At 34.2% G+C, this 12,018-nt stretch overlaps 1 protein-coding gene across 8 annotated transcripts in view; it reads right to left on the reverse strand.

Annotated features, from left to right (window-relative positions):
* Positions 1-12,018, reverse strand: part of LOC106139214 (protein N-terminal asparagine amidohydrolase) — a 76,550-nt gene that overhangs the window by 30,229 nt on the left and 34,303 nt on the right. For 3 of the 8 annotated variants that reach the window (XM_060946585.1, XM_013340605.2, XM_060946583.1), the window contains exon 1: positions 9,020-9,157. The exons of the other annotated variants lie outside the window; for them this stretch is intronic. The gene's annotated coding sequence lies outside the window, so the exon portion shown is untranslated. Of the gene's footprint in view, positions 1-9,019; positions 9,158-12,018 lie in introns of those variants that run through there. 8 annotated transcript variants of the gene reach the window in all.

A 12,018-nucleotide genomic window follows, 5' to 3' on the forward strand; every position in this document is an offset into this window, starting at 1 on the left:
ATAGCGATGCATAATCGTGCGTGTACTGTATTAATCGACATATGATGACCTGTCTTGAAACATGGCACCGATAGATATAAAATTCATCAAGTTAATGTAAAGAATGAAAAGTTTAACTGAGTACATAAAAAATTAAAAATGATATCAACATAGTGAAAGATAGGTTGCAGAGGAACGGTTTTCCACTGTGACAGAAAGTCTACTTAGGTTAACCTTTTATTTATAAATAAAATCGTGTGACTGACCTAAAACGATTTAAAGAAGTAAATAAATTACATCAATTTTTCACGTGTCTCTCTATAAGATTAGTCAGATGAACTACCCAGCCAAGCCAAAGCTAAATGCATTAGAAAGTAAAAATTACACAACGGTTAAACACTACGGACTCTTCGGGCAGATTCAATAGATCATTAGCAATAAATGAGACAATATTGTCGGAATCTTCTCGCTATCGCCGGCGCGTCGTTAATCATTCGTACTCCGACCGGACATAAAACACTGAGATTACTTTCAGGATGGTTGTGACACACAAGGCAACTATGTAACTTTTAATTTCAACCATTTGCAACTAGAACTTTTATGCTTAATTTAGGTACAAGAATAATAAAACTGAAAGCGAATTGTTTGTATCTTATGATATAATCACTAGAGATGTTGAATCACTTGAATCTGTCCTCCGATGGTGGTGAGACAAACAAATCATCGACATCGACACATCGACAATAATTTTGAAGTTCATTCTGGCGACGAATGGTTTATAATTGAGAAGTCTTGTTAGCTGAACGGCCGTGGACAGAAAAAATATCGTCGAAATTTTCGTAGGCCAAGTCTGTAAAAGAACATTTTCAGACTCAAAACTATTTTCGTAGCATTTTTCTTGAAATATAACTACAGCAAACTTGTCACATTCAATTGCTAATGATAATCATGTATAAATCTGTTTCACTGTGAAGCAAACCTAGAGGTTTCTTCACCATTACATTCGTGTGGAAGTCATATTTGAAATAATATATTCGGCTTAGCCCACTGGCAAGTCCCAACTCATCAATGCCAAGTAACTTATCAACGGTTTAGTTCGATACTTTGAAACGAGTAGACTTTCATCTTATCTTGACTATACTGTCACTTCAAATGCTAATGATTATGACATGTAACTTGTTGTATTTTAGCAAATAAATTATTTAAGCATCAAGTGAATTAACTTGCTGATAAATTAAAAACTAAAATAAATTCAATTTAAGTCCTGACGCAGCTGTATGAAGTTGGTTCAATAAATATAGCAAACTAAATTATAAAATATACCCGAGCCTTAAATTCTATTAGAAACACATTTACTTCATAAAATTATAAAAACATTAGTTTCCAAAAATATGTGTTTTGGGTCATACCGTGCATGCAAATAAGACGCTCAATTCTATGACAAACTTTCTCCGGGCAAGAACAATGAAACTATATTTGGATAAACACTGGCGTCAATATCAGTCTCATCATTAAACAATACACGAGAGAATGTACAGGCGTCACCATTAATATGTAAACATATGAAAATACTACACGTTGAAATAGTAAGTACTTAAAATGTGAACAGAAAAAACACTCAACCTAAAATTGCTTTAAAAACTTAGACGAGAAATTTTAATGCTAATGAGTCTAATGCAAATGCGCCGGTTTTAAACAAAAAATGTGAGTGTAAATTTAATTTTGTTGTCTGTACCGGTGTTGGAAACAACGAACAATAGGTAACTTTCATATCACTCGGAGATGACGACAGCATTTAAACATACCGCTGTAGACGCGGCGTTTGTTAAAGGAGTAAAGAGGAAAAAAAAATTATTAACGAACGCATTCATTGTAAAACTCTTGCGCATGTTGAAATGTCATTTGGCGTTTTATTTGATAGCATTCCATATATGGAAAACGGGATATCGACAACACATTGCCCTTTAGCAAATATGCTTAGTCGAGCAAAAGGCTCGACTAAGATGTCAACATTACAAATCGATCATTTATCGATTACACGTTTGAAGAATCACTTTTTGAACCTTCATCGTCACATCACTTATGGGTTTACTTATACGAGTATAAATCAAAAGTCCACCAAATATTGAAGTTACTATTACATAAGCATATATATCGATTTGCCTTAACTCCGACTCAAAAAACATAAAAGCTAATGGATAAACAACAAATTTCCGATTCTTTAAAAAATTACGAAATGAGATGTCGTGTAACATAATTATGAAACTTTGCTCATTCAAATAGCTAGTTTTGATTTATTAACTTTTGACTAATTTGAGGTAAAATACGCAAGATTATATAAATTACTTTGATGAATGGTGGATCAGTTAAAATCACAGTAAATAAATACTAAATCTCAAGAATGGGGCAAATGCAGAAATTCTGAAAGCGAGAGATTCAGCCGTCGCGAAAGCTAGATAGTATCTCCAAACCGCCACTCACGACCGCGAGTCAAGCATTCGAATCCCGAGAGATCCGTGAACAAACTAAAACCCGTACAGCAATAGTAGGAATGACAACATACACCGTTCGTCGTGTATGTCCTCCTCCCTACTTTTGCTGTTCGTATAATGAAACTTAAATTGAATTGATTCGCTCTTTTATTAAAACTTAAATGTTTGACGAAAGTAACATTTGTTTAGAAATGCTCAGGTTATTCTCCTTCCTAGACTTGGGAAATTGTCGAATGATCTTGTATCTTCTTTCTGTTGGAGATTCCTTATATATATATATTTCTTATAAACACGTAGGTATGTACATGTATAATATGGAATTCGTTGATCCCTAAACTTCTCTTTACCGTAGCCTGCAATTTTAATTGACAGTTAGACCAGCACAGATCCATGTGTTCGGCTGCTACGTGCGACATATCCACGTATTGATTCGAGGCTTCAAATGCCACAACTAACTGATACATGTAGTATTGAAACGTCACTGCGCAGATAACATCTGATCGTTAGGGCAACCACAAGCTTCTGCATACATCACTCAGAATAGGCAGCCAAAGCATTAGCTATTCAATTATGCCAACTCCTATTCGACTATCTGATCGGAAGATTTTGAAGCAACAATAACTAACACAGTAGGGTTAAAGAATCATAGCGGACATCTACATGATAATACTATTGATATAAAGAATGTTTTCAAAGAAAACGGAATATAAAATAAATAGATGCTTGGTGTGATAGGATTAGATTCGTGTCGTATCCGTCAATAAGATAGCATGAATTCGACGTTGAGCGTGGAGGTAAAATCCGTCGCAGGCGCATCCTCGAATAGGCTCGTTACGCGCTCGCGCTTATGAATGATGGATGACCATGGAATCACCCAGCACGTATTCTAGCAAAGATTATTTCTACAACCCATTATGATCCTTATTTGAAAGACCTTCGAATTTAGGCTTGAATGGGAAGAAGTTTGGTGGATTTGAGTTTAGACGACTGGTATACACATTCTAAGTGATTGACAAGTCCGTGTCGATGGTATCAGACGTCATAAATAACACCGCCACCGCTAGTTAGTACATATTCATTGCTTTATCTCGTCTGTGAGACGTGAGGTATTCATACATTTATTTACTGAATATATTTATGATGAAAATACAATATTAGGATCATAGCAGCTGGGAAATATTGTGTAACTGACTTTCATTTAGACGAAACCTTGCATTAATCGCTAAAAATAACAAGAGAAAATTTAAACTTTTAAAGTTCTATATTCGTACTATAACTAGTTAGTACTATTACAAGTTACCACATTTAAAATGCCAGCTTCAAAAATTTAAAAGGTATATTTTCAAACCTGAAATGTGAAAAGCAACTTGCGAAAGTCGGAGTTATGAAAATATTACACATACGTTTTGAAAGTATAATTGTTACATTGAAAACTAAACATAATAAATACGAGAAATCATCATATGCCGGTTAAGAAATGCGTAAATTTCTATAGAAAATTCATTGTAAAGTATAAATACGTACCTATTCAATTACTTACAAGCGGCATACCCTGTACATTTGGGCGATAAATTATGACGTTTAAGAAAGTCAACAGGTTCGCGGATACTTCCCACCACAATATATTACGTGGGTACGGTCGAGCAACCGTTACTTCGTGTCCAATAAATTCAAGAACAAGCGACGCCAATAAGGAATAAGCTCGTACCAGACATCCATCTCCTGTCAGGAAAGTTATAGAAGCTATGTCTTAGATGAGCCATAAATCAAATTCGGTGGATCCAACGAATGAAATTAAACTGACCGTTTTGTAAATAACATTTACACTAACTCATGCAACAGATCGACGGGCAGCACATCAGATGAATACCGAGGCTGATGTAAATCTCATTCAGTCAGATACTGTATCGATATGCTCTCTCGATAATGGAACAAAAAGGTTCAATATTTCCATATGGAAATAGAATTACATCGAAGTTTCGCATTCAGAAATGTCAGAGGCATAAATTTAATTTAAATGCACCGTGTAATTCCTTAAAGTACGACGATATTCTTAAGTTAGATTTGTTATTGCCTCGGTTTACTTGCCTTTAGTATGGTACTATACATTTCTACATTCATAACATTGAATTTAATGAAATATTTAGCTGAAATTAAAAATATACTTTTACTAGTCAAAATTATGTGGGCTTTATTTTGGAATGTGTTATTATCTTATTGTTATGTTTGATAATAAACAACGCCGAAAATGTATAAGTTGAATTAAAATCTCTCGTTTTTATAATTAAATTTTCAAATTATGAAGACACGAGAGTTCGGAGAGCCGAGGGTACTAGTGCATGGTATAATGTGATAATTAACGATGACATCAACTGGTGGATTGGCAAAGGAGCGACAGATGCATCCCAGGATGTTACTCATACAACACGCGAGTACGTATTGAACAATAAATATAATTGAAGACTTCCCGTCTCCGCACTGGAGCTTTAAATCGATTAAATCGAATTATCGGATGTGAGCATAACTCGATTTCGTAGATTTTTTTGCCGTATCTTTTCGGGGTTCCGGATTCGATCACCACAGCGGGTGTTTGTTTCGACTCGGTTTTTTTCTGCTGTAATCGGGAGGTTAGTGCCCTCGTCAAATTATGACGAATGCTTGTCTCATTTGAACAGCAAGCTGCCTTGTCGCTGCGGCGTAATGGATGGTGTTTCTCTGCCACTATGGCATCCATAGCTGAGGCCGATCTCTTTATAATGTAAATGTCAGACAAAGTGTGTTGCCCTTGGCAAAATCAAGATTCGTTATAATTTTGGTTTGCAAATTAAACCCAATACAATCTTTAAATGTGACGATAAATTAAAGCACAGGATCTTGTGAAGGAAGAATGAACGAATCAATAAAAAAATATTAACAGCATTTCAAGCATTTACATATGTAGTTCTGATGCTGATCTGATGACAAGTTGAATAGAAAAGGATACTATTGGTAATATTTAAAACACCATTGAATACAAGTGCCGTAAAACCATTAAGAACCGTAAGTAATACATTGATAACTCATAATGTGAATTCAAAACGACCGAAGTGTAGCATTAGATGGAACTAGTGGTTGAACCTTAGGGCTTAAACGGCAATAAAAGGTAGAAATTGTATGCAATCAGCAACACATTAAGAGCAGCGGTGAAGTTATCAGAGATTAACGTTCGCGATCCCAACATATATAGTCACGTCTCACCTATTAGTTGAAGGGTTAAGGACTGAGAGACATGCGAACACATGCACCTGATTGGGCAACATTCTGTTTACAAAATGTTTTCGATTAACGAACAACGTATTACTACAAAAAAAAAATCTGGTATTTTTAAAATATCAAATAATAAGATCAATCTGCCTTCATTATTCGAAATAGGACATTAAAGGTGACACGGAGGGTGACCTTATAAAAATTACGAGAAATATCAACTAAATTCCTTTGCATACGAGGTATATACCACCTTTCAATTGATAACATCCTAATATTTAGAAAAACTACAAGATAGAAAATACATCTGTTGGTATATTTTAATTAGCTGCAGTAGACGGTATCTGCTTTGCCATTTTGAGAATCAATCTTATTGCAAGTGAACCTGTCTAATTGGAAGAAGTTTAGAAACTAGATGCCGTGTCACTGGATTCTGCAGGTCGTTTGAGTGGCCAATTAACTCGTGTTAATAAGCAAGATACGGCGAAAGGTCTGTTCTCAGCTGTAGATATCGTTGATTTTATTAGCCGTAGGCAGTGGACGTGGCATTCACGATTTTACGTTTAAGACTTAATGCATAAGTATCATGGTACGTATTAATTTCCAATTAATGGGTGGTAGAGACTTTAATATTTAATTGCAAAAACACAGTCCATAAACTTTATTTGATTTGGACAGTTATGGTTTTGATCACAGGATTTACGGATATAACTAATTAAATTGTTCGTTTAAAAAGCAATTAATAACAAGAATCGTAAAATAAATTCGTTCAAACAGACAGCGGTAATAGTTAGTAATAAAGAAAGCATAGGTTCCAAGAAAAAGATTTTTATGGGAACAGATAGGTATATGAGCGACGATAAATTGCAAACATATAAAGATATACTTCTATGAATTAGTACCCACAAATTCATTTCTCTGCACCTATCTCGGCTTCAAAAACCATGAGTTTGTCCGGTCCGAAGTGCAGACATCCTATTTTGCATATTATGTAAGTAAGTACAACAGTCGATTTCGTAATTTATTTCGTCTTTCTATCATTGAACACATTTAAGGAAAGACCTTTCTTTTCGCTTGTTCGAATGATTATCCGAATGTATAATTAAGTATCTTTCACTTTTATAATCAAACATTATGTAGGCATAAACCATAGAACGATGTAATGAATAAGTATTACGGCGGAAATGACAAAACTTTCAAATGTTTACAATAACTAATATGAAAAAGAAACATAAAAATACATAAAATAATATTTAAAGCAATAGTAGTTACTCCAAAAATGCACACTCATTTTATCAACGGTAACGAATTCTCAAGCATTTGCAATATCATTGACGGCACATCACCACTATGTAGAATTAGAAAACAAGTTTTCCCAAAATTAGTAGAGGTGACTTAGAACTTGTTCTCAAATGCATAGAATTAAAATTTTGTTTTTGTAAGTCCAGAATAGGATACTTGAAAATTATTTGTTTGATCCAATGATTGATTAGTAGATAATACTTATATAAACTGTAAATCTGACAATTGTGCTTTACAATATTACAATATTATATATCGTGCTGTAAATAATAAACAAAAAATTTAACTAATAGAAATAAAGAGATAAAGAATAAAGAGAGAAGAAATCTTGTATAAAAAACCAACATCAAGGTCGTGAAACCTATCGGCTCCTCTGGCACCAAGTTAACCCCACGAGTCAAGAGTAGCGTTATTGGCCATTAGGAGTCATAAAACTTATAAACAGTGAGCGCGTGCCGCCCACGCAATGAGAGATGTCCCGTCACGGAGCCTTTGCGGCCAGATTGGTGTGTAATTAGGGTTTGATGGTTTGCTTAATTTGATCGGTTTTGGTAGTTATGTGTTTACTTAGTGATTAAACAATCAATGGGTTAAATATTAACGGTGATTCTCACCAAAGACTTACAATTGAATACATAATATATGAAACGAAAGTAGATCCCGCAACCTTTTGCATGAAATGCATTAGAAAAGGGAATAAGGATTTTAAATGTTTGTGTGCATTTTCGAAAATAAAGTATATTCATAATGGTAATTAATTGACCACTAGTTCTGATTCCAAAATGTATTTAAAATAAATATGTTTTACTTTTGATCAGGCAAATTTCCCACTATTTTACATATTTACTAGCTTTTGCCCGCGGCTTCGCCCGCGCTAATGTATTTTATTTACCCCCTTAGGAATGCAATTTTGAAAATCCAATTAATGGATTATTATTTTAATCTAACCGTAAATTTAAATCTAAAATTTCAAGTAATTATCCCACACGAAAAATGACGAAGTTTCATACAAACTTGCGACCCCTATTTCACCCCCTTAGACATAGAATTTCCAAAAATCCTTTCTTAGTGGATCCCTCCTAATTAAAATCTACCTTCCTGCCAAATTTCATCTTTATTGGCTCAGTAGATTTCGAGATTTCGTGATTCCTAAGTGAGTGTTTTTCGCTTTTATATATATAGATTATTTATGCACAAATACGAAATAGGTTCATATCATTCATATTCATATTTCAAAATGGTACTACTAAAATTTTTAAATGTAAACAGATGTTAACAGACGTCATTCTCTCAGTTTCTATTACACAAACAATGCACGCTAACACAAGTAAATTGTGAGTCTCTCATTGTTTCAATTCACGTGTCGTAGAAATTCTTTAGGCGTAGGGTTTCTTCATAGTTTCCATATCTTCTGTAACATCGTATGTTAAACTTCTCAAATTCATTGTAATAGCGCGACTATTATTGCTAGAAAGATAACATGTAAGGCACATGATAAGTACGATGATTTCTGTCAATGATGATAATCTTTGAGCGAAACCCTGCAATTCTCTAATAAAAGTAGGTAAAAGAAAGTGGAATCTTGGAGCAAAAAGGCGTCATTTTGCGCCTGCGTACAAATCGCCCGAAGATCTTAGCTCCGCCCCGGAGCAACAAGTCGACATGAGAGAAACTTTCATAGTTCCACAACAATGTTGGTTATCTGCTTGATAAAGCCAGCGTTATGCAATTATGTCGGCACAATTAGATGCCATGATTAATGTCGGCCTTATCGTCACCGAGGAAGTTATTCACCGTTACTAAGATATTTCTGATAAGCTCGCAATAATTTTATTCTTGTCAGAACTCAGATAAGCTCTGATTATTCTTTAATGTTGTTGAGAGAAATATTTTATATTTTTAACAAACACATAAACACCTGATAAGAGAAGTTATCAAAAAGTGATAACATTTAATTCATGCTTGTTACCAAAAATATTTTATCTATATAAAAAGGCACTTACAATTTTGAATTAAGTAGAACACCGTCAAAGGAAATAAACAGGAAGAAAGCACCAAAATGTTATTATCACACACTCGCTTACACATTGACCGTTTTAGTGACGGATGCGCGACAGACCGCTCTCTGCGGGGTCTCAACGTGGAATGGTATCTTGATGATGGTCTAACGAAAGACAAGAGCCAAGGGTGCGGGGGAGGGGGGCAGACCGGTGGGCGTGGTCTCGCAGGTGTATCAAGTCGAAGCGTGATATATGCACATGTTAACACTTAAATACGAACACGCCTCGCCATCATGCGAGCACCAAAATCCAACAATAATTATTTGTTCGACGGTGAAAGTCTATTAGTCCACAAGTGGATTCATTAATATATTGTTTTTGTCAGCTGCCCGAGATGGGAAAGAAGATAACGTTTGAGATAAGTCGAGGATGGCGGAATGACAGACTAATTATATTTTCGGAGGAATTATCTCGGTGTTTTTATCTGAAATATTGATTTGATGATGTAAACACTTTAAATCGACAGTTAAAAATAGTCTCTTACCAATGCTCGGTGTCTGATAATTTGTTTTGTTATTTTGTGAAGTATCGTATCCGGGTGATCAAGTAAAAAATGTAGATATAAGGCACTAAAATAAGTACTACTTCAATTTGAAAACACACATGAAATAGCTTAAAACACCAGTAATAACTATTGTATATATAATTGGTATACGATTTAAAAGTCTAGGGCTTAAAGACACATAGCGGTAAAGCAACCTTAGTTTAAATGAGATAGGTACCCTATCTGATACAGGAAGTCCTAAGCTTTATCCCTTTATCGTAGAAGCAAATGAAATATATGTGAAAGATACTATATATGTCCTTGCTGAATCGGTCATATAATAAATTGCCGTTGGACACGCAATCGTGTATCAATGTATTTGACACTAGTATTTCCTATGCACAGCCGGCAGTTTCTATGCTGTTAACCGTAAATCCAATATTGTAACATCGCCTTCGCTACTTTATGTGTGAGGTCGCCATACTGATGTAAGGAAGGACCAGTTTTGATATAACTTCGTAACCTAAATAGAGTACTTACGTTACGCTTAAAATGTTCTATGTCTGCGTTTAACTTTTCAATATGGTTATTTTCTTGTGAAATATTAGGGGCAAAATATTAATAAGTGATTTTAAGACGAAATTAGCTGCAATTTAAAAATGATATTGGGCATGTCATCCATAAAATATAGTTTATTATAAATACCATCGTATTTCCTGATAATAGTCACTTACTTTTAATGTTTTATTCAAAACTTTATTGACACAATGCGTCAGTTGCATTCTTTCCTGCCTCTTAAATTAGTCACACGTTTTTCTGCGAGTTCCACGGGCTATCCACCTCAAAGTGACCGCATCTTTATCTGACCCTAAGAAGATGATAAAATATTTCTGCAAAACGAAAAACATTTGAATTCAGCTGATCACAAATACTGATAGATGCTACTTCATAAGTACATTTTGGACACATTGTGCTACAATCTAGACTCTATCCACGTATATTTTAATTATGACGCAAGTTGATACGAAAACAATAACGTATTGCAAAATTAAAACACATTAATATTTATTAACGCATCGCTATAATGATTTACGACATTACTTCACTGCTAATAAACTTTTGAACGCATGACATCAGGGCAGTAATAAAAAGAAATACTAACAAGAATTAGATGCCAAATTTAAGCGGAGCCTGGAATTTTGGTAAATTGCCAGTTATGCCTCGGAATTCTAAGAAATACTAGTGAATGTATGAAAAAGAAGCCGTTTGTTTATTTACATACATACATTCATAAAATCACGCCTCTTTCACGGAGGGGTAGGCAGAGACTACCTCTTTCCACTTGCCACGATCTCTGCATATTTCCTTCGCTTCATCCACATTCATAACTCTCTTCATGCAAGCTCGGCGGTTTCGGGTACTTTTGACCTGACCCTTTACCAGGACGTCCTTAATTTGATCAAGATACGTTCGTCTAGGTCTTCCCACTCACACTTGTTTATTTACCTACATAAATAAACTTTTTTGGTTGGTCAACTGAAAATATTGATAGATTGAAATCACCATCATTTTTAACTTCGACGAAATTGAAGAAAAAAATTTCTCTCAATTTATAATCGACTATTCATTTCTATTTATAATCAACTTGGACGCCACATAACCCATCGTCACGACTTTATGTACCACAAAAATTAAATTTTTATTAAGTACCTACTTTGTTTTTAAGAAGAAAGTAAATTTATGCCTCAAAGATGTACTAGATTAATTAATAGCAAATCTCCTTATAATCAATTAACATAACAGACATCCGTATATGTTAGACATCGTGAAAGGTTGCACGTAAATAATCAGCTGATCGGACGATTTAAATACCAAACAATGGCGCTGGTTGTAAATCTGTTTGGTTTGCGAAACCCCTGTACGTTTACAATACAAATTGACATTTGCGTTAAATATTACATGTCGTTGTAATAGTTTGTTGATTTATTATTGTTTACTATTTAATAATTATTTTTAGACATTTAACTGTACATAAATTAATTACTAATAGCTGATGAGCAACTTATCCCAATAAAGAAAAGCGCGCCCTCTGAATTAATGTAAGATCGACAAGGTGTACCAGTTCCGGATGGAATAAAGAAGAAAAAGAAAAAATGAAATTTGATCAGTAAGAAGAATTTAATTTTGTTTATAAATAGTGCGTTAAGGTATACTAATTCATCAATTAAATATATATTTTTAACCAGTTTTTCTTTATTTTTCAATAGCAAATGAGCGAAACACATCATACAGATTATATTTTGACATTATCTTTATAATAGGTAATGAATTCAGTATTAATTTAATACGCTATTTAACAATTTCACATATAGCATCTAAACGTAGCGTTTACCATCCACTCAAGATAAACATTGAGGTGAGATTTCTCGACGATTATATCCATTAATAATTATTACGT

The sequence above is a fragment of the Amyelois transitella genome, chromosome 11 (assembly GCF_032362555.1).
Source record: "Amyelois transitella isolate CPQ chromosome 11, ilAmyTran1.1, whole genome shotgun sequence".
Lineage (NCBI taxonomy): Eukaryota > Metazoa > Arthropoda > Insecta > Lepidoptera > Pyralidae > Amyelois > Amyelois transitella.